Below are 18680 nucleotides of genomic sequence, written 5' to 3'. Positions count from 1 at the left end.
CACAGAACTCAGAACAAGAGTTTACTTATTGTGTACCAGTTTATTAGAAAAGCATGTGATAAAGCATACAGAATAACATTCCAGATGGAAGAGATGCATAAGGCAAGATATATAGGAAGGGTCATGGAACTTGCATGACCTCTCCGAGCTGGCCACTCTCCCAGCACCTCCACATGTTCACCATCCTGAAGCTCTTCAAACCCCGTACCAAGAGTCATCTCATTGGAACAAAAGATGTTTTTATCACCCAGGAAATTCCAAGGGATTTAAGAGCTGTGTGTCAGGAGCCCGGGTCAAGACCAAAAAGTAGAACGAAAGATACTCCCTGTTGTCTTATCACTGAGGAGGAAATTAGAAGAATTTTAGGAGCTCTGTGCCAGGAACCCAGGGGCAGTGACCAAAAATATATTTTTTCTATTGTCTCATGTTGTGCTACTGACTATACTGGCTATAAATCAGAGGTTTCCACAGCCCCCTCCTTGGGTTCAATCACTTCTTGCTAGAGCTGCTCACAGAAGTCAGGAAAACATTTCACTTACTATATTAACAATTTATTATAAAAAGATGTAACTTGGTAGCAGCCAGATGGAAGAGATGTGCAGAGCAAGATATGTGGGAAGAGGCATGAAACTTCCCTCTCCAGATGCACCACCTCCCAGCACCTTCCATGTGTTCTACAAGCCGGAAGCTCTCCAAACTCCATCCTTTTGGGTTTTATGGAGGCTTCATTCCATAGGCATGATTGATAAAATTGTTGGCCATTGATGATTAATTCACCTCCAGCCCCTCTCCCCTCCCCAGAAATGGGAAGGGATTAAAAGTTCCAACACTCTCATCATGTGGTTGGTTCTATTGGCAACAAACCCCAACATGTGGTTTCTAGGGGCTTTCCAAAAGCCACCCTGTCGTGCATGCTGTCATGCGGGGTCTCAGCTCCCGCTCCCCACATAGGAACGCAGGATATGGTGAGGCCAAAAAGGAACACCCACAGAGCCATAGATGGGGGAGTCATACCACTATATTCCCGCTGGCAGCTGGGTTGGAGACACAGGAAGCAGGAACCACACTATCCGCAACCTGCCATCCACTACTCTTTGCCAACCAACCCCTTGCTAAATGCAATCCGCACTTGCCAGCCACCATCTTCTTGCTAGCCCCCATTTGCTGCTAGTGTAGCCACAGCAGTTATATTAGTGACCAATGGCTCACCGGTTACAGCTGACGGCCAACTAGCCACAGCTGATGGCCATCCAATCCCAGTTGATGGCCATTTACTACCTGAGCCAGCACCTTTCCTCGTGAGGGCGAGAGCCTGGAAACTGCACTCCTGGCTCTGTCCCCACACTCCCCATAAACATAAACTCAGATTCGGTTGAAAGGGATTTGTTATAAAGAACGAACGTTGTCCATTTTATATTTATCACTTTGAAGTTGTTTTAGAAACAGAGAGCAAAAATCAAATATAACAAAAATACCTCTGTTGCTCTAATCAACTAAGAAATTACAAAGGATCTGGGAGCTGGGAGCCAGCAACTGTGGAAAAACACCAACATATACACTGGAGATGCCAAAAAAAAATGTGTACACATTTTAAGTGATGTTAAGATAACATTTTAAGATGTTGTCTTAAAATGTGTATACATTTTTTTGGTACCCTCTGTATGTTTCTTATTATAAATCACAATATCTCATGCTTCTTAGCAGAAGAGAGAGATCAGTAAACTGTAATGGACATTCACTGTTGGCGGACTGATATTTCCTGATACCACAGGACCGTTCTCCATGGGATGGAGACAGTGGTATCTGACTCAAGCCAGCTTGAGAGAGGAACATGCTCTGCCTGGAGAAGCTAGTAACCAGACGTTCCACTGCCTCAAAAAGCCAACTCTTTCTAAAACTAAAGGGCTTTTCATTTAGGAGTGATTCTTACCTATTTTATTATTCATTGCTACTGTTTTCATTATTTTAGGTAATCAGTAGCAATTTTTAAACCTAGTTTTTAAAACAAATGATTTTCAAAACATTCATAACAACATGAACTCAAATGATACAACAGCCCTGTACTTTCCCCACGGGAGCAGTACTAACCCTGTTTTGCAGAGTTAGAAACTGAGGCTCGGAGAGAATAGAGGGCTTGTCTCAGAAGAGGAGGAAAAAAGTTTTCCTTGATTGTCTTAGGGTTCCAGGCTGGGTCCAAAAATTAAGCTGACAAAGACAAATTAACAGGAGAAAAGCACACACCTTTATTGAACATAAGATTTAGGTGACATGAAAACCTGGAGAAACTGTGAAACCTGAGTGTTTTATGCTACGTTTGATGAAGTGCAGACAATAGTGGAGAACTGTGATGGGATGAGGTGGGGAGCTTAGCAAGGCCTGTTTGTCCGGATTTTTCTTGGTGTCCTTTCATCTTGGAGATGAGAATGTTCCCTTCCTTTGGGTCAAGTCTCACAGGAGGGTTTTCCGACCTGCTTCAGGGGAGAAAGGCGAAGTGAAAATCAAAGAGACCTTCCTACTCCATTTTCTCACACTCCTTCAGCTTAAAACATTCAATATGCCATGGTATATGCTGTGGTGGATGGTACCAAAGGTATCACATTTGGGGTGGTATATTCTGAACCCCACATTCTCACATCTAGCACCTAGCAGAACTAGAACTTGAATCTAATTTAAGGTCCAGGGCTATGCAACTATACTTTTCTGTCTCCGTTTTACTTGGTATCTAATAGTATATTACATAAGGTGAAGTTAAAAGTGAAGCTGATAATAGTTGTATTAAAATATCAAAGAAAAGACTACTTCTTTTGGCTGCTAGCCCATCATTAATTGAGGCTAGAAACAAAAAACAAAAATTGGCATAAAGCAGTTTCTTACCTCTTATATTTCAGAACATAGACTTGCTAAATGAAGAATGTGCGTATTGTGGTACACATAGTCTTCTGTTTAAGGACTTATTAAACTCAAGTACCTTCTTGGCAAAATATAGTTCCTTATCTAAAGGAATTTTGGAAAAAAAAAAGTTCTTTAAAGCTTCAATAAGTTTCTTGGATAGATAATATTACCTCAAATTGTGTTTTAGTAACTTTCAATATTAGTTAATAAAAATATATGGATTCAATTTTCCTTTAAGCATAATTTTTTAATCAAAAAGGAATACACAGCTCACTTCATTTTGACATTTTTTTAAAGACACAAGTATTTTAAAACTGCCTTAAAATATTCCTTCTGATGAGCTCAAGATATGTCCAGATTCCTACACCCTTACTAACATAAAACAACTTTTAAAACCAATTTTGTTCTTTCATTGTATAAAAATCAAAGTGGATCAATTGCCATGTTCGCTTTCCTTTCTTCCTTATTAAAAATCATGGGGAATCTTTGATCATCAACCAAATCAGCACAAAAATAAAAAAAACAAATAAAATACTTAAAGAACAGCAAGCACTGCAGGGGTCAAAAGGCCTTTTTGTAGCCTGTGTTCCAGCAACCTGGTATCTGAGTAATTCCAGTCTCCCTCTAAGGTTAGGCAACTCTGTAAGAAATCTCACCATCTCGGGTGGCTAAGTAAATATACAAAACCCATGCCCACTGATAATCTCCACTGCAATCTTGCCATAAAAGATCCTGTATCTCCCTGAAATTGTTGTGAACAAAAGCAATAGTTTAGCTGACAGCTCATATCACCCCCATAAGAGTCCCTTGAAAAGTTTGTAATAATTTGGCTGTCAGCCGTGTCCATAATCCCTAATACAGAAGCTGTAAATCACGGGGCCTCCAAAAATCACAAACACTGATTGTGTTTACCAGGAACGCCATCATGGAAAATTTTGAAAAGTCTTAAAGGGCTTTCTCCCAACATAGGCTGTAAATGCAGAAAGGGCCAAAGCCTAAGTGAGGGTGTTGGACTGAAATCAGAAAAGATTTTGGCCAACGGATTGAGATTCACTTATTTTCCATATATCATTTAAAAACAAAGAATGAAACGAAATATACAGAAAGGGTACATATTATTAGTAGTATACAGGTTAATGAATTTTTACAAAGAACAGCTGTGTAACTAGCACTCAAAATAAACAAACAAGAAAACAGAATATCACCAGAAGACCCTCTTCTACCTTCTCCCCAAAGGAAATTAAAACTACCTGACCCGTTGGCCTGTTGCTGTGTTTTATATAAAAGGAAGCATATAGTACATATAGTGTGCATCCTTTAATGTCTGACTTCATTCACTAACACCATGTTTATGAGAGTAATCGCATTGTTGCACTCGCAGTAGCCCACTGTTCTCTCTAACTGATGTAACGCATTCCGCTGTGGTGAAATTGGCTCAGATTATTTATTCCATTACCGATGGGCATTTGGTTTATATATAGGGAACCAAAGGTCATTGTCTGCTTTGGGAAGCTGTTAAAAAAAAAAAAGCAATCGCATATTTGAAAGAGACTCTAGGGAATTTTGTGCTGACATAAATGAAGGAAGGGGTCATTTTACTTACTTAGACCTCTAGCTTTGTTCTGCACTGCTACCCCAGACTCAGGAAAAATTGTGAGTCATGTTTGTGAGGGTGTAACAGGTACAAGGAGGGTGGGGTTTGGAGTCCCAGAAAATGAGGTAGAACCTTGGGTCTGCATGTGGGGACACAGGAAGTTGCACGTGTGTGTAAACTTCAGGGAAGCCTGTAGTCACTGGAAAATCCTCTGTAAATATCTCAGAGCAGCTGGGATGCCTCTCTCAACCCCAAGTTATTGTGACTTCAGTTTCTAACAACTCAACAAGTCTGGATATCCTGCCACGTCTCACCCTTACTTCTCAAGAAAAAGTGAGATCATGCACTGTATATTTAACCCAATGAAACTTAATCAGATTCTGGCAGATTTACCTTCCCATTTCATTTTCAATATAAACATGGCTAAAACCTTCTCTAGCACATACCTCAATTTTTTCCCCCTTCTCCAAGGACACAATAACAAACCTGTTTAAGATCTCTTTTTGGAACTCTAAATTGCTAACTGCCCACTAGGTTTCCAATAACTTGAGGCAAAGCTAGTTTATTTCCACACAGCCTCTGTTTGTCTGGGTGCAAGGGTTTAAAATATTCCTAAATACTTCAGAGAGGAAACTCTTGAAATTTTACTCTCCGATCACCAGTACATAAATTCAAAGTGCTTTTAGGATTTAAAGAAAACAAAAGTGCTTACTTGAAGGAGGGAGGCTGGGAAAATAAGAAGTGTAGTGTTTAGACTCATTGGTTTGGAAAGACTATTAAATTATTTATATCAGTATTAAGAACTTATTTATGTTTCATTTATTGGCATGGTTTTAAAGAAATTATATGTATCCTTAACAATTTTAAGTATTATTTCATAAAGAATATACTAGTGTTTATAAACACCAATGTATGAGATGACTGCAAACATTTTTTTTAATTTAAGGTTTTTAGTTATGTTTTTCTTTTTCCTGCCTCTCTTTGACTGCACACATGTTTTTTACTTGTTTTTTTCCCAACCTTGTAAGCACTGCAATGATATGAGATGGTGGTTGCTAAAAGAACATCTAGAACACAGTTAATGATCTCAGGTTGAGTAAGTACACGTGCTTACTTACTCAGGGGTATCCCAATCTCCTGATGAAGTGCATGGGGAGGCTTAAAGTACAAAACTATGATGATAATATTGAAAATAACTATAATATTAAAAATACTTCTAAAAATATAATGATAATAATTTTAGTGTATTGTATGGATCCTGTAAAAAATGAAAGTGAGTTCTCCTTCCTACCCCTGACTGTCAAGTTATTCCAGCCAACATTTTCTGTGCTTTTAACTTTTATGCCAGTCACTATGTACTTTAATGTATTTTCAAAGTTAATGCATTTTCACAATGACTTTCTGAGGTAGGTAATAGTATCCTCCCCCATTTTGCAGATGAGGAAACTGGGTTTATAGAGGTTGGCACCTCGTCAAAGTTACAAGAGCTGGAACTTTGCGACAGAGCTGGAAATTGAATCCAGCTGTGGCCTGCAGCTGGATTCCACCACTGCTCTTTTCCACCGCCCTTGGACATACAAGCTGCCCACGAAGGCTGATGCTAAGGCTGAGTTAGTCTGCGCACAAAGGCACCACCAAGCCCAGGAGAGCCAAACACTTAAATTGCTAACTCCAAAGGTGAAGATCATTTCCACTAGATTTATTGACAATAGTAAAACCTGGTTCTCCGACAATTTAGGGGACAATATCAGTATTAAAATTTGGTTTTGATTTTGTCTCTCCTTTTAAGCAGGTGGCATGAAAAGAATTCCACTTAGAGAACAAGGACTATTATGTTTATTGAATGTCTACTCTGTGTTGCTAGGTGCTAGGAAGAGGAAAGGTAACAAAATGTGGTTCCTGCATCAAAACACATAAGCATGTGACTATTGCATCTGTGACATTGGGCAAACGATAGTTTTGCCTCTTGAGTCTGCATGTCCTATGAACACCTGGTTGATCTCCTTAGGCTTAATAACATACAATGGACTCCTCTTTGACTAAAATGCTAGTGTGTCCCTTCCCCCAAATCTGTATGTCGAAGCCCTAACCCCCAATTTTACTGCATTTGAAGAAAGGGCCTTTAAGGAGATAATTAAGGTGAAATGATGTCGGGAGCCTGCAGCCCTAATCCAATAGGACTGGTGTCCTTACAAGAAGAGGAAGACACAGAGGAAACGCCATGTGAAAACACAACAAGAAGGTGGCCATCCACAAGCCAAGCAGAGAAGCCACCGGAAAAACCAAATCTGTTTGATCTTGGACTTCAAACCTTCATAACTGTAAGAAGAAAAATTTCTTTGGTTGAAGCCGCACAGCCTGTGGTATTTTGTTATGGCTGCCCAAACTGACTAATACAACAAAGACAGTCAACAGTGAGGGGGCTGCTGAAAACCAGCTCTTCCTCAGTCTCTCTGTTCCAAGCTGGCCTGGGCTCAGTGGGGAGATGGGAAACTGACACCCACAGTTTAATCTTAACCAGGTATTTTCAAGTTAACCAGGTCCATGCTGAAACAAACAGGGAAAAAATAAATAAATAAATAAATAAATAAATAAATAAATAAATAAATAAATATATATATAAATGATTAAATTTGTAGATGGCCATGAAGAATTTATCTTTTTTTCTTGCAGCTTATCTGTTTTAATTGTCTTGTTTCCTTGATGGTTTTATAAGAACAAATATTTGTCTCAGAAAATTTGTTTCTTGAAAATTTATAATCTACACTATTTGGGGCTTCAGATTGTCAATGTCTGGGAAATAATAATTTATGTCAAGGAAAGGATAAATTCCATTGAAAGGAAGGACGTCAGCAGAAATGGCAGTGTAAGAACCACTGAAAATCTCCAAAAAAGCATGAGAACACTGGCAGAAATGGTCGGAATCAACTCTTTCAGAACTCTGGAAATTAATCAAAGGCTTGTGTCAATCCGAGAAGAGTTCATTCAAGAAGAAAGTCTGAATCTCAGTAAGAGCAGTAAGATGTGTGATATTTTAACTTGCTCTGTCTCCACTTTCCCTCCCCAGCTGAACAGTAGTCTGGATAAACAGCAGCCTACAAGCACAGTGAAAATGAGCAGCCTGGCAGCCATTGGACAGGGCAGAATGGGGTCGGAGCTCATTTAAAGCCCTATTCCCAGAGAACTGTCATTATTTGATCGACCTGGTTGTTCTTGGAAGACCCCACTCACAAAGCGATCTTTATTTGAATCAACTTGGCGCTTTCCCACTGTGAAGAGCCTTTTCCCAGAGGCATTAATTAAAAACACTACAGCTGTCTGAAGTGATGGATAATAGTTGGATCAAACAACAGGCTAACCAAAAAGCTTAAAAGAAAAAGCTGGGAATGATGTATCTATAGGGAGCTTTGAAAAGCTTTAACATATTTCTGGGAGTCCAGAAAGCTATATATATGCCCAGGGCTGTATAAATGCTCAGAAAAAAACGAAAAAGGTCCTAAATTCTCACCTCTAGATGACCTTGAGGCGTGCACAAGCAGGAAGTGAAAGCTAAGACAGAAATGGGAACTGCAAGTCTGGATGTTGAAGGTGTGCCCCAAATACTCACGCAGAGCTCCTGTGTAAAGACTGTGAGACTTATTGGTTTCAAGCTGTTAATGAGATTTATGTCCAATTATTAGCTGACCACTAAGCTAAATCAGCAGAGACTTTAGTGGCCACACATAACAAAATATACAGACTCTATAGAAAAGTCACTAAGCAAAGCAGCAACAACAAATCCTGGGAGGGTAGGGAATCTGATTTTCAGAGTTGCCACATTATACTTTTTAAAATGTCCAATTTTCAACAAAATTTATGAAACATGCAAAGAAATAAGAAAGTATGGCCCATACTCGGGGGGGAAAAGAATCTGTCAATAAAAATGGTCTCCGAAGGAGCCCAGATGTGGGATTTATTAGACAGAGATTTTAAATCAGCTATTTTAAATATGTTCAAAGAAATAAAGATAACCATGTCTAAAGAATAAAGGAAAATGTCAGAAGACTGCCTTACCAAATAAATAAAATTATGTTTTAAAAAGAACAGCATAGAAATTCTGGAGTTGAAAAGTACAATAACTGAAATGAAAAGTTTACTACAGGAGTTAGTAAAATCTCTGAAGAAACGAAATTCTTCATTGGAAATGTCATTTTTATTGATTTCTCAATATATAGTAACTGGAAGAGCAAACAAGGTGTTCTTTTATTCACTAAGGGTTAATTGAGGGTCTATTATGTTTTGGGCACTGTTTGATGTTACAAAAGAGAGGCTTAGCTAAATCCGTCTTAATAAAGACCTCCTCTCATGGACCTGTAACTTCTAGCAAGCTCTCCATTACTGTAATTTTAATTTCCTAATTGCTCAGGTCTCTCTTCACAGTCTCACTCATTAACCATCTTCATATCTCATCTAACTTATTTATTCATTCAGCAAATATGTGTTGTGCTTCTGTTACATGCCATCCATTGGAGATTCAGCGGTGAACAAGGCATATGCAGTTCTTGCCTTCCTGGCCTCACGAAACCTACGTGCAGGGTGTAATGTTATGCAATATATATAATGTAATGGCCGAGGGTGAATGTGCTAGGAAGAAAGACAAAACCAGGATATAAGGTGGGGGTGCTTTTAGATAAAGAGGTCAGGAAAGAACTTTCTATGAAGGTGACCTATGAACCCAAACCGAAATAAAATGCAAAGATCTGAGGAAGGAGAGGTCCAGAAAGAGAGAACAACAACTACAAAAGCTGAGGTGGGAATGATCTATGCCTGTGAAGATTAGTAAGAAGGCCAGTGTGAGTGGAGTCTCTCCTTTCAGCATACATCTTGGATTCAGCCTGCCCTTCTATGCTTTCTACCACAACCCATATCCTTAACCTGTAGCACTCACATCTAAGTTATTTCAGGAAGCTTCTCATTGTCCTTCTTGCCCCAAGTCTGTGTCCCACACAAGTCATCCTAAACCCCATTGCCAGAATAATTTTTCCAGAACAGCTTCATTATGTCACCTCACAATCAAGAAGTTCCAATGGCTCCCGACTACAGCTGAACCCTTCAGCTCCTCCACAAGGATTTACTGGATTCCTCCTATGTCCCAGATACTTTTCTAGGCACTGCGCATACACTAATGCACAGTGAAGACCAGGTTCCTGCCCTCACAGAGCTTTTGTTCTTGAGGAATCAGACAGACACTGAACAAATAAACAAACATATATCAAGATCATTTCAGATAATGGGGTAAGTGCCAAGAAGAGAACAGAGAAATAGTGACAGAGGTGGTAACTTGAGGTGGTCTGGAAAATGTGAAGCCAGGGTCTGTTCCAGGAGAGGAACTAGCAGGTGTCAAGGCCCCAGTGGGGTCTCTTCAAGGGCTGGTCTTCCCAGCACCTGCTTTGGGCAGTCTCCCCAGCATACCAGGGTAACAAGCCACCTCTCTGCTGAGTGACTAAAGCCCAGAGCTCATACTTCTATTTGAGGCTTGTCAAAGGGTCAAGTTTGTCTCCCTCCAATAGATTATGTGTCCATTGAGCACAAGAATTCAAGCTAATTCATATTAAGCCACCTGGAGTATAAGTCACTGATAACCATTGAGTAAAGCTTGGTGTCCTCATCTGACAGGTGGAGTCATCCATTGCTGAGCTTTAACCGAAACTTCACTCACACTCCTGGATCTTAAGCCAGTTTCCTCTCTACTCCTGTCCTCCCTGGGTAACACTTGGCAAAGTTTACAAACTTTAATAAATCAATATCACATGAATATAAAATTCTGGAACAGAAATTATTGTTTGCCTAATTAAAATGACTTTCCTCCTCCAAGGATTAATATGCTTTAACTCCTGGGTTGAAATTGTCAATGATCTCTTCCATAAATAGTTTAAACTTTTGAAATTGATCTTAGCAACAGTGACTTGTGGAATATGCTTTATCTTGATTTAGCAGTTTGGTTAAACAGTCACTAATCTATTAATGCAATTAATCCTATTAATAATATTTCAAGCACTCCTATGTGCTAGGTATAGTACCTTTTCCTGGGTATGTAAGGGGGAAAATATACACATTCTGTTGCCCTTGTGATGTTTACAGTCTTGTCAGGGATTCAGGTAAGATACAAGAAAAAAACAAATAAATGTATAATTACTGCTTTCAATACATGCTATTAAAGAAATAAATGTCATACAGGATACAAAACAATAAGGAGAGTTTTGCATAGTGCGGTGAGGGGGCGCCTGATATACAAACCTTTACTCAGCTGTGCAAAAAATGAAAGGATCTCTCAGCCTTTAATACATTCTAAATAATTTGCTTAATTTTAACAGGTGATTTCCAATGTCCTGTGGCCATTCTTATAAAAAGATTGTCTCAGCTTTGTCCTAGAACTGATCAGAATTCACTGTGTGTTTATAGTAGATCGTGTCATTGTAAAGTAAGAATACTTACCAAGGAGATGACGCTCTGTTCTTCATCTTCCTGGGGCATATTCTTTATCATTCATTTAGCTGGTTGCATGGCAGCATTTGTAATTGTGTTTCCCAATGACATCGATCCCTCTGAGTAGTTCCAAGCGTGCAGACTTCTCAGGGCTCACGTTGGTCCAATCCCACAACCACACATCAGAAGGCCTTCAGGTCACACAGTTCACCTGGTTGGAACATGGTGTCTGTGGAACATCTAGGGGCTATTTTGGTTGGAGCCTGGTGACACGTCAGTCCCCTGGACCCAGGCCTCATGCTACCCCAGCCAGCGACTCCACAGCTTTGTGCTGTAGGTCCTGTGGGGAGCCATGGGAAAGTGCAGATAAATTAGGGAAGATTCTTCACAATCTCACAGAGCTGACACAGGAGGGCACTTACGAGGCCAATTAAATGGCTCATTTTGAAGCAGCTCCCCAATCTTCTCAGAAGCAGGACAAAGGAAATGCAGGGGCCTGAGAAGTACAAAACAGCCACTGATGGCTGTGTCTGTGCATGCCCAACCCAGACAGAGAAATCATTGTGAATTCCAGTGAGCTAAAAAACAAATGTGGAGCGTCCCTCCCTGCATTCCTGGAGGAAATGTGCAAATACTAATAAAGAGAAGGACGGTCAGATAGTCACGGGACAGGAGTTCTTTGACAGAGAGTATTGATATGGTTTTAAGCAATTTGACGTGCTAGGAGCCACTAGGAAAGAAACACATCTAGGATTGTTGAATAGCTATTAATTTATGATTCATCAAATAAGAACAAAATGTGCCTAATCTGGGCCAGCAACAGGTGAGAAATGATAAGAAGAGCAATAAGAGAGTTAGGGAGAGAGACCCCAAGTGGGGCTGAGTGACTGGATGAATGGCCATTGCATTTCTGGTCAGACAAGTTCTTTACCACTGGGGAAATCTCTTGCTCGATTCTAAGACTAAACTCAAACAAGGACCTTGGATAGAAATCTATCGTTGTTATGAGAGCCTGTAATTCCCATACACAGTTCTCACCAAGGATGGATTCCTTCCTTTATTCATTCACCAAAATTTGTCGAGCACCTACTATGTGCCAGATACTATTGCTACTGGGTCTTCAGTGCCTCCAAAAGAAATAGAGGATGTCCCTGCCCTCATAGACCTCACATTCTATTGGTGGGGTGGAGAACTGGAGGAGACAGAAAATAAACTAATGAACAAGCAAATGCTATTCAAAGCAATGAAACAGGTAATAGAGGGTGAGGGTGCAGAATGATGAGAAGGGAACCTTAAGAAAAACCCTCTTCAAGGGCCTTATATAGTCTGGTCAAGGAAGACCCGTCTGATAAGTGACATTAGGGTGGAAAGTGCAGGGTAAATCCCAGGAAGATGCGGGAGAGAGGGTCCCAGGCAGAAGAGGAGATGCAAATACAACAGCCTTGGAGCAGGAGTGTGCGTGGCACGCTCAAGGGGTAGCAACAAGACTGTGGCTGAATGAATGAGGGAGAGAACAATAGAAAGTGGCACCAGAGATATCGGCAGAAGCCAGATCGTGTGGGGCCTTGGGCCTTATAAGTCACGAAAGGACTGGGATGGGAGCTGCGGAAAGGCTCTGAGCAGAGAAGTGATGGTGCCTAATTCAGATTTTAAAGGGATCAGTCTGGCTGTGTGTGCAAAATAGAGTGGACGCAGGAATCCCCCAGGGAGGAGACCAGGGTGATCCTCACACTATAGCATGAGCGTCACCATGCATACCAGGAAGCCCAGATCAAGGTGACTTAACATGAATTCCTTAAGTGGGATTTCAAAACCATGGAATTTCAATGAATCAGAAAGTTTGTGGGACGGAATGGTCTTATGACTGCACTGCCCAACATGGTAGCCACCATCCACTTGTGTCTCTTGAGAACCTGAAATGCAGCTACTTGAATTGAGATGTTCCATAAGCATAGATTACACTGAGTTTCAAAGACTTGGTACCTCCTCCAAAAAACAGAATGTGAAATATTTCATTAATAATTTTTATACTGATCATCTATTGAAATAATAATATATTGATATACAGGGTTAAGTAGAACATACTCTTTTCTTTTTCTCTCAAAACATTTACTACATATAGTGTGTATGTCACATAAGGTAGCATTTTATTAGATTTTGCATTGTTTTCTAGCAAAAGCCTTACTTCAATAAAATGACAAAGGCTTATGTTTCTTTCTTTATGTATTACAGGGCCTAATACCCTGTTAGTTTCACAATACGTGCTTTGTAAATGCTTGACCTTGTATTGAAAGGAAGGTCATGAATGCCAAGCTATTGGCAAGCTGCTTTCAGAATTATCAAGATCCAGTTCATCTTGCTACGATCACTCACAGAGCAACCAACAGACCTGTTGCAATAAAAATTATTCAGGGGAATTAATTTGGCAAGGTAATGAGAAAGTAAATTAATCTCACTTTTAAATTAGGACCACGTTTCCCAAATGAAGTCAAAGGCTTTGGTTAAAAGCTCTTCCTTTTTCTCCTGCTACCTCTGGTCCCCCTGCCCTGCTTATCACATTCCTTGTGACAGAGTTCAGTCTGGATATCTCCTGCTGTCAGTTATGGATGGAAACAAGACTTGCCTTAGGGCTCGTGAAATCCAGACATTAGGGCTGAGGTTTATCTCCACACCAGGGTAAATGCAAGACCTCCTCAGGACTGGAAAAAAATATTCTGGAAGTTAATGCCACTTGTTTTTCTTTACATTTTTTTCCTTCATGTTTTATATTTTACAAGAACATGACAAAAGTGGGTAGGAAATTTTCTTCACTTTTTAAAATGTGGCTACTAGAAAATTTTACATCACACATGTGACTCACACTTGTAACTCACATTATATTTCTGTTGACAGCACTAGTATTATAAAATGAATTATTAATAAGCAAAGAAATCCTTTGTGATTTCAAGACTTACTGAAAATTTTTCTAAAATGTATTGTCCATCATCTGATTTTAATAAAGTTATGCAAAGCATAGCTAATGTAATTGAATTTATTCCAATTAATGTGTGTCAGTGATTCTGCATCACCAAAGCTTTGTTCTAACCATCTCTCAGTCACCCCATTATCGTGACGATGATAAAGATGGTCTTTGCATGCTGGTTCTGCCCCTGGAGGGACTCCTGAGGTGGGGTTCACAGCTTCATAGGTTCAGAACACGAACTCGATAGGTTTCCTGGCTAACATCTTATGGATACATTGCTCAAGAGTTGGTATGAGAACGGCGACTTTCCAGAAGAACAGGCTTTTCTGGGTCATTCTGTCTGGCCTCTTGCTAATTTATCTTTTCACCTCCCAAAGTTGTATATGTCATGGGCTGGGCCCCAAACCCATGCAGGCAATGGAAGCTACAGTGTGGATCCACTGCGCAGAGGCTGAGAGGTTCTAAAGGCGATACATTTGCACAAGTGAGGCTGTGGTGTGGAAATGGGGTAGGGCGCCCTCACAGAGACAGCCAGCCACTAATGTGAACTTACTTCAAGTCACATGTCTCTCAATCCTAAGGTGACTTTCCAACATCTCATTTCCCAAGAATGATCAAGCTCTTGAGGAACAAGTTGAAAATTTTTCAAGTTTGCTAGAGGTGGCTATGCACATTTAAAAGTCAACTTACCAATTTACAGGAGGAAACAAATTGTCAGGGATCAGAACATTTGGTCCCTTTGCTCTGTGGGAGAGGCAGCTCAGGAGAGCAACCCATCAGAATAGGGCAGGTAGAAGGGTCTCCCAAACATTTGGAAAAAGGGAAAAATAGATAACCTCTGAAGAGTTAAACTAGAAAGTCAAATTACCCAATGATATCAGAGAAGAGCCATTTGTACTGGTTAACTTGGAGCGAACACTCAAGAAATACTCACAGTCTGCACGCATGTCTAATCTAAGAGTTAGTGAGACAGAATGATTTCTAGGCCAGAGAAAGGCTTGACTGAAAGAGTAACATATTTCATAGAGGAATGTGTTAATTACCCACAGAAGCACAGAAAAGGAGGCGTTTCAGAAGAAAAACTTTGGCTGTCCCCATTCTCCCCATCCCAAGAGGGTGTCCTGACTAGAGATGGACTGGTGGCCAATGAGAGCAGAGTTCCCAGCAGTGGAGAAAGATACATCCAGCTGTCAGAGCTTGGGCCATCCAACATCTGAGTCCTAGAACTATGTTCTCTGGTTCTGAATCCAGTGTCACTAAGCTGATCATTTGGCTTCCTGCGCAACTTTTCTGTGGGAGAGACCATGGTAGTGAGCTTAGTTTGATTATCTAGTCTGCCTGAGTTATATTTTTCCATCCTGGTAAGTTAATTGGATTTATGGTTGGAGACAGTTGTCTCTTACGGGTTTTTAAGCATGGAGCTCATTCCCAGAATGCAGCACATAAATGAACCGTATTTCCGAGTCTACAAGACTTACTCAAGTGGCAAATTCACTAAGTCCTGCTACTGTGTCCTTTCTATTGAGAGCTCTCTGTGTTACCAAATTTCACTGCCTTCCAGTACATTCTTCAGCACCGAGCACAAAGAATCATGTTCCTATCTGGCTGAGATGCCCAACTTTGTCTCTGCTACCGTTTATCAATTTGCATTGTGACAAACCAGACTCCTCCAACACCTGGCCCACCCATCCACACTCCCCTTCTCAAAGGGAAATAAGGGGAAAGGCTCCTTTCAGCTGCCCCAAAAATCCTTTGACCCTCCCTTTGATGAAGGGTTGAAGTTCTATGCCTCTTAATCTCTGAACATCCAGGTTCTTTCCTAACCTTGCTTTTCAAATCTCTGCAAATCAGCACTTGGTAGGGTGGTTTGAGACGCGTACAGGCCTCCTTGTCCCCCATTCATCTACCTGAGTTTGCTTTTTAGAAGATCCTAATGTGAGTTTATTGGCTTAACTTTTCCCTTTTAAGTAGTGAAAGCAATGGCTAAAAACATTTAACAGAGTTATTAAATGAAATTAAGTTAATGGTGTAATTTGCCCATTCCCCCAAACAGCAGATATCAATTCCTATCAAGGGCGCTCATAGCAAAAGCATGGCCCTGATACAATACCCTCCAGCTTAGAGTTTGGTGAGGCCAGAACTCAGGCTACAACTCATAATGGAAAACATCCATCAAGTCCCTCAAGGTCAAACATTCGGGACCTGTATTACTATCAACACCATCCAATATTTACCAGATCTGAGCTCAGAGCTATGCAGTTAAACATTCCTGATCTCTTTCTTTGTATATCCTACTTGCAAACACTAAGCCATCAAACATGTGTTTAATAAACAGGCAAGATGAGTAAACACCGAAAAGAAAAAAAAGAGGCTGACATTTTAGTAGAATCAGAGTTATTATGTTCCTTGAAAGGTCCTAAGTTCTGAGTTACTTCTGAACATATCTTGAAATGGATGGGAGCAGGCTTTGTGTTCTTGATAGACTTTACAGAACATGAGTTACCTTATACCTCACATGCTGAGTTGATGGGAAGGCAGAAGAGCCAGTTCCCAGTAGCCAAGTCTTAGATTTGTAAATGCTGGCTGGGGCCTTAAGGCAGGTCTTTTTCTCTGGGGCAGCTACCTAATGTAAAGCCTGATGTAAAGTTTTCTTCTTTCCATTTGACATTAGTGGGGGAAATGAGGTTTAAAGAGGTTAAGTATTTTCCCAAACTAACATAGCTGAGGAGATGCAAAGCTGGGGTTCAAACCCTAAGGTCATGCTCTTCCCAATGAACCTCATCAACCCAAACCTGGAGCCTTGAGTCATCTTCTAGGTCCATTGGGACATCTACCCTGAACCTAGCTTTGGGTGCACACTGGCATCCAAAGCTGAGGGGGAAAATGGCTTTGGCACAGGTACCAGGTGGTCCAGCACTGAGTGAGTGACAAGTCAGGTACCACAGCTGCCTCCAGGCACGGAAGGCAAGCAAAATCATTGTCAAGGGAGTGTGCCCATCTCTTCAACCAAGAACCTTTCAAATGATTGCTCCAAAAGGAATAGAAAGTAAACATTGTTTTGCATACAGAGGGTATTTGGATGGATGCTAATTACGGACATACTGTGATTTCGGAGATCTTCCACAAACACCTGATTATGACAATAACTTATAAGGTAGGTGCTTCATTCCACAGGGCAGCCAGAAAGTGAGGAGCTCACATTAACTCAGCAATGGTATTTGCATGCTGTATCTAGTAGAGTGAAGTCAGGAACCAGAAACCACTCTAGTTTCTCGAATGGACTGGATTTAATACAGAGAATTGATAACAAAGGTAATAATGGAAGAGCTGAGAAACTAAAGAGGACACAGGGAGGCAATCTCAGGCGGAACAAGAGCAAACATCTGCTACTATCCCTAGGGATGGAGGGACAACAGGTGGTGCCACCAGATTTCAGGGGTAGGGCTGTCTTGATGGATCCATGGAGGAGGTACAGCCAACAGAGGGCATGCTAACTTAAGTGGGGGTTGGCGATGGAGAGAAATGCCCTGGCTTCTCCCTTCTTCTCACCCTCCAGTATTCTACTTTGGTTGGTGCAAAAGTAATTGCAGTTTTTGCATTGTTGAAATTTGCCATTTGATACTGGAATACATTCTTAAATCAATATGGTTATGTTAGACAACATTTTAATGCGCATTTCTCGCTTTATGGTTTTTTGCTAATGAATTATTACTTGCTGTTTATTTTATGTGTATTTTATACTATGGAAATGATGTTAGACAAAAAGCAAATTCAAGCGATTTTCTTATTCAAGTTCAAAATGGGTTGCAAAGCAGCTGAGACAATGCGCAACATCAACAACGCATTTGGCCCAGGAACTGCTAACAAATGTAGAGTGCAGTGGTGGTTCCGGACGTTTTGCAAAGAAGAGGAGAGACTTGAATTTAAAGACCATAGTGGCCGGCCATCGGAAGTTGACAATGACCAACTGAGAGCAATCATTGAAGCTGATGCTATTACAACTACACGAGAAGTTGCTGAGGAACTGAACGTCAGCCATTCTACAGTCGTTCGGCATTTGAAGCAAATTGGACAGGTGAAAAATCTCAATTAAGTGGGTTTGTCGTGCGGGGTATCAGGTGGGGTCTCAGCTCCCGCTCCCCACATAAGAACACAGGATATGGTGAGGCCAAAAAGCAACACCCACAGAGCCATAGGTAGGGGAGTCATACCACTATCGTCTCACTGGAGGCTGGATTCACATGATGTGCTACCTGCTGTTCGCTTTCTGCCAACAGACTGACTCCACTTGCTAACTGCAATCCGCACTTGCTAGCTCAGCCACCATCTTCTTGCTAGCCCCCATTTTCTGCTAGTGTAGCCACAGCAGTTATATTAGTGGCCAATGGCTCACTGGTTACAGCTGACGGCCAACTAGCCACAGCTGATGGCCATCCAATCACAGTTGGCCATTTACTACCCGAGCCAGCACCTGTCTATGTGAGGCCGAGAGCCTGGAACTGCACTCCTGGCTCTGTCCCCACAGGGTGCTTCATAAGCTGACCAGAAATCAAAAAAATCGTTATTTTGTAGTATCATCTTCTCTTATTCTATGCAACAATTTCTCGATTGGATTGTGACGTGTGACAAAAAGTGGATTTTGTATAACTGGCAACGACCAGATCAGTGGGTGGACTGATAAGAGCTGCAAAGCCCTTCCCAAAGCCAAACTTGCACCAAAAAAAGGTCGTGGTCACGGTTTGGTGGTCTGCTTCTTGTCTGAGCTAC

General features: G+C 40.9%; 1 long non-coding RNA gene across 1 annotated transcript; it reads right to left on the bottom strand.

Annotated features, from left to right (window-relative positions):
• Positions 1-2219: 2219 nt before the first annotated feature.
• Positions 2220-11839, bottom strand: LOC141572134 (uncharacterized). Its single transcript, XR_012497309.2, has 2 exons — positions 10961-11839; positions 2220-2471 (listed from the first exon to the last, which is right to left on the bottom strand). It is a non-coding gene; the product is annotated as an uncharacterized LOC141572134 (long non-coding RNA).
• Between the last annotated feature and the right edge of the window lie 6841 nt (positions 11840-18680).

The sequence above is a fragment of the Rhinolophus sinicus genome, chromosome 14, assembly GCF_057876585.1.
Source record: "Rhinolophus sinicus isolate RSI-liver-muscle chromosome 14, RSI-T2T, whole genome shotgun sequence".
Lineage (NCBI taxonomy): Eukaryota > Metazoa > Chordata > Mammalia > Chiroptera > Rhinolophidae > Rhinolophus > Rhinolophus sinicus.
This window is presented reverse-complemented; position numbering and strand designations above follow the sequence as displayed.